Raw genomic sequence first — 5,889 nt, 5'->3', positions numbered from 1 at the left:
AAAGTCAAAGGTTTTTATGTGCTTTAGGAACTTTGTATCCATGGCTGAAAATGCATGTGAATGTAAAGTTGGCACCCTTCGTTCAGATCGAGAGGGGGGGAGTATATGTCCAAGGAATTTCATGCATATATGGCTGAAAAAGGTATGAGGCATCATGTACAGTGCCATACACACCTCAGCAAATGGTGTGGCTAAGAGGAAGAACATGTCTCTCACGGAGATGGCACGATATATGGTGAAAGCCTAAGATTTACCTCATGGTTTTTGGTTAGAGGCAACTATGTGCGCAAACTATGTGTTGAACAAATGCCCTACCAAGGTTTTTGGTTAGAGGCAACTATGTGCGCAAACTATGTGTTGAACAAATGCCCTACCAAGGCCTTGCAGTCTAAAACTCCTTATGAAGCTTGGCAAACTATGTGTTGAACAATGTGTTAAACAAATGCCCTACCAAGGCCTTACAGTCTAAAACTCCTTATGAAGCTTGGCATGGCAGGAAGCCTTATGTGGCTCATTTGCGTGTTTTTAGTTGTCTTGCTTATGCTCTTGTGCCTGAGAAACAACACATTAAGCTTGATGATAAGGCAATTAAATGCATATTTGTGGGATACAGTTCAGAAAGCAAGGAATATAGCCTCTACCATCCTGTCTCAAAGCGGATTTTGATAAGTAGAGATGTTGTTTTTGTCGAAAACTTAGTTCAGTCCATGCTTTCATGCAATATGCCAAAATGGCTTGTGCAGACATGGAGGGATAGCAAGTTGGCAGCTCCTTTACCTAGCAGAACTCGTGTAGGTTCTCATCATGCAGATTATTCTCATGTGGATCATGTTCTCATTTCTACTTTATGTAATGAGGAGGAACATGTTTCCTTTGAGGAAGCACATAATGATGATCATTAGATGCATGCTATGCAGAATGAGTATAACTTTGTACTCAAGAATGACACCTAGTATTTGATAGATCTACCTCATGGCAAAAAGGCCATTGGTACTAAGTGGGTTTACAAGTTAAAACGCAAAGTAGATGGTAGCATTGATCACTACAAGGCCAGACTTTTTGCAAAGGGGTATGCCCAACAAAAGGGCATTGATTATGATGAGTCCTTTGTACCCACATCTCGTATCACTACCATTAGGTGTCTCATTGCTTTGGCAGCATATCATGGGTGGAATGTACATCAGTTGGGCATTAAGACTACATTTTTGAATGGTGATTTACATGAGGAATTGTATGTATCGCAACCTCCTAGTTTTGCTCTATGAAAGGAGAAGAGTCTAAAAGTATGCAGGTTGAAAAAGGCTCTTTATGGCCTTAAGCAGACTCCTAGAGCATGGTATGAGAAGATTCATGCATACTTGGTTACAAATGATTTTTGCAACGGTCCAACAGAGAGTACCCTCTATGTGAAGAGGAGTAAGGACACATTTTTGGTCATCGTTCTATACATTAATGACATGCTGCTTATGGGACCCGATATAGATCAGATTTCAGCCTTTAAGGTTGATTTGTAGTCATTATTTGAGATGTCATATTTGGGACCCTTGCATTACTATTTGGGGATTCAATTTATGCAGCACAATGATGGCATTGTTATGCTGTAGTCTAAATATATACAAAAGCTATTGAAGAGGTTTAATCTTGAAGACTGTAAACCTGTGGGCTACACCTATGCAGATAGGTACTTAACTTAGTCTTCAAGATGTAGGATACTCTTTTGATGGTAGTTTGTATCAGTAGGCTGTTGGATCCCTCCTTTATGTGTGCAACACGAGGCCAGATATACAATATGCAATCTCACAATTGAGTAGATTTATGCATAGCCCAAGTACGAAGCATTGGTAGGCTGTTAAGCGGGTTTTCTGCTATTTACAAAGCACTCAGTATTTTAGATTATTTTATCCAAAGGAGGGTGAGTCACAGTTGCATGCTTTCGGTGATTCACTATGACACACAAGTGTCCACTAGTGGGTTTTACTTTCGCCTTGGTGATTCATGTATATCATGGCTCAGCAAAAACAAGAGACTACTTCCAACTATGAAGCTGGGTACGAGGCATCTTTTACATCTACAGTTGAGTGTGAGGCTCAGACGTCTTATGGCTAATTTGGGTGTTAGGACAGTCGTCTAGCACTATGATTTGCACTAACAACTAAGGTGCATTAGCAGTTGCGAGGAACCCAGTGTTTCATGCTCACACTAAAGCACATTGAGGTACATTACCACTATGTTAGTGAAAGACTCTCTATAGCAAAGATCAGCTTGGTCTATATACCTACACATGACAACATGGTAGATTTATTCATAAAGGCTCTTCCTCATGATGAAAAGTTCAAAGCTTTTCGTAAAGCTTTAGGCTTACTGCCTTTTCAGGATTGATCGGCCATATCTTGTACATGTTTACATCATCACTCTAAGGGGGATTTGTAGCATTATATGGTGGTGATGTGTGTGAACACACTTAGGACCGTCGGGGTACTTTTTTCCTCACTAGGAGGTTTTTTCCCCCATGCATATGTACACCCTATTATCTACTCATTTTGGGGTGTGTACTTATCTTTTGTATCTGGCACACATTTGTTGATTCTAATCTAGTGAGTTTGTGTGCTCTCATGCTTCTTTGTCTTGTGTGTGTGCATTGTTGCAACCCTAACCCTAATTCCAACATCCTTCTCTTTGCTCTCTCTCTCTCTCTCTCTCTCTCTCTCTCTCTCTCTCTCTCTCTCTCTCTCTCTCTCTCTCTCTCTCTCTCTCTCTCTCTCTCTCTCTGCTCACTGTCTCTATATTTCCTTCCCGTTTCTCAACACAGCACACTTAACTCATGTTTTGCGTACAAATTCTCGAATCTGCAAACTCTTCAGTACCTTATTTATCCACACAATATAGAAATTGTTGATTCTTTATTGCTTTGTACGACATGTTGTACATAAACATCATTGCATATATGAATGATATCTTATTGGAAACCCCAACACGTGTTGCTCTTGCCCTCTTTCTCTCTTTTTTAATATGGAAAAATAAGATCATGACACAATCATAAACAGTTACTAAACCCAGCCACTTGAATATTCACACAAATAAATATGTTTATTGCACTACAATGAAATCTTCATCAAGACACGCTCCCCACTACGTCCTCTTCGGGATCAATACAAACAATGTTCATGCCTAATTTTTGTGCTGCCATAGAACAACCTCCACATCCAGCATAAAGCTCTACTATCACTTTCCCTTTTTTTACATAACGCTTCAACACGCTATCCCAAAGTCATATCCACGTTGAGATCCACCTGCAAAGAAAACACCTCTCTTAATTCCACCAAAAAATGTAACGCTCTTATTTTGGAGCACAAAAATGTTAACTCCATACCTCATCATGCTGTTCCATCTGGGCATCTCCCCAGTGTATCATGTTGCAAGGTGAGAAAGATTGTGTATGCTTTTGTCCAATTATGCTCTTGAAGGTAGTAGCAAGGAGGGTATGTATCTACACAAGAGTATGAGATGATTTTTTATAGCAACAATGAGTGACGCTCAATGGCAACGAGTGATTTTTTATAGCAAAACGAGTGATGCTCAATGGCAACCTCTATGGTTAGTGTTGCTTACCTCTTGTCCAAATGCCTTTCCAATTTACATTGTACATCGCAAATTCACCAAGGTGTCTATGGAGAAGCCAGAGTGATCGGCCTGTGCTATAATGGTTGCCATTTGATACACAGTACCGATGATAATAACAGAGCCATTGTTGTCTAAGATAGTCTCACAAATTTAAAGAGCAATACAGGCTCCTCTCCATCTATGTGGCATCAAAATGACACAAAAAACATAAGAATGACATACACACAACATATTCACAAACAACACATAAGATCTTAATAAAGGGAAAATCATCTCATCACTCACATGTGCAAAGATTCCATGGTAGGACAATGTCATCGGGGTAGCCATAAATAGAACCTCCTGTGGGCAACCTGACTACAATACAATCACACAATGTGCTTGTATTGACACCTTTAACACTAAAGGTCATGTCTCCCTATTTGACCTTTTTCAACATATCAAAGACGTACTAGCTCCTATGGACACTCTTGGTTCAGAATTGCATGGTTTATTTTCAAAGGATCCCCAACAAATGCTCTCATCCTTGTAGAATCATATCCTGCCACACCATGTTGAGTAGAGTTACACATTAATTGTCATTACATGATATAAAAGACACACCTTTATAATCCTTTCACATGCAGTCACAATTGATTATTACACCTGTTAATGTCGAGGCTTCTATATCTGTAGAGGAACTAGCACTTTGATGTTCGCTCGCACCATCGAGAGGACTACTGTCATGGTACGACGAGACACTCCTACAAAGCGTACATTTTGTAAGTGCATGCACCACACATATACATTACATTATCATTACCAATGAGTAAAATCATACCTAGAAAATTCATTTGGATTGGGGTCAAATCACCCAGACTAGGTGGATTATTATGTCGTTGAACTACAAGTAAAAGAGTGCCCTGCCTATGTTGATGCATGACCCACTTCTTCAACTTTTGGGGTTGCCTCAATTTTGGAAGTGCTATCAGCAGTCATATTCTGATTAAGAGGTATCAGGGTCGTCCTCTTCCTGTAGTGCCTTTCCCTTTTTCTTTTCCTTCATTGCATCCTTTTTGGCACTTTTTTCCCTTCATCATCATCATCCTCTTCGTCTTCATCATCATCTTTCATAAGACCTTTGCCCTTGCCTTAAACATGTGATTGGTCACGTAGACTTCTAGGCTTCACAATAGAATTCATGATTCGAAAAGATATAAGAAATAATATATTGAAATATCTAATTGTATAGTTTATACCATGGTTGATTGCTTTGCTTTACAAGCCCTGAGTATATATCTCCTTCTCACTCTTGGGATTTTTGCCACTTGGAAAGTCAAGGAACAATGGGCATCTCTTGTATATCCTTGCATCCCAAAGATCTCAAAGTTACTGCTATGTATACATAGTGCTCTCATGTTTTGGATTATGCCAATCTTTAAAGATTGTAGGCACATTTGCAATATATCTCTCCACATGGCACTTACAATCCATCAACACATTATTGTTTCCGTTCAATTTACGAATATAAGAGTACAAAAAAGTAGTGAGTAAGCTTTGTATAATGTTATGCACCTGAATATAACACGCTTAGTAGCCTTGACAATAGCAGGGTTTGATTCTATCTTAGTCGTGTGGTAAATCGCTTATCGAAGGTCTCTTATTTAATTCCAAAAAAAAATTATACTACTCTTAATGTTGCCAAGGTTTTTCCGAAGAAAATATGCAAACTCCATAGATTGCTTAGAAGAATTGTCAATGATCAAGAATGCTAAATTCATGTCTTGTTTTTGGACTACTTTCTTCACAAAGTTGTGGGGATCTCTCTAGATGTTAGTACTACCTATTATCCAAAAATTGATGACTAGACAAAGAGGGTAAACCAAGTACTACCTATTATCCAAAAATTGATGACTAGACAAAGAGGGTAAACCAAGTAATCAAATATATTCTTTGAGCATTCTATGGATGGGAAACCAAAAGAGAGAAAAATTATCTACATCTAGTAGAATTTGCTTATAATGTTGCTTATAATGCATCTCACCATCAAAGCATAGGGACGAGTCCATTTAAGGCACTTCACCAATAAATATCCATTGAACTAATCCAACCCACTAATCAAAGTGAAAGTGTTGAAGCAAGTGTTAGATAAAATGAATCATCAAATGCGCACTATAAAGAAGGATATCAAAGCTGTTCAAGATAGACAGAAGTAGTATGTTAATATGAAGCAACTATTAGAGAGTTTGATCAAGGTGATACTGTCTTTACTTGCATGTGACCCAAGAG

Source organism: Cibotium barometz, chromosome 62 (assembly GCF_041138505.1).
Source record: "Cibotium barometz isolate CiBa-2024 chromosome 62, ASM4113850v1, whole genome shotgun sequence".
Lineage (NCBI taxonomy): Eukaryota > Viridiplantae > Streptophyta > Polypodiopsida > Cyatheales > Cibotiaceae > Cibotium > Cibotium barometz.
Note: the sequence above shows the minus strand (reverse complement) of the source record.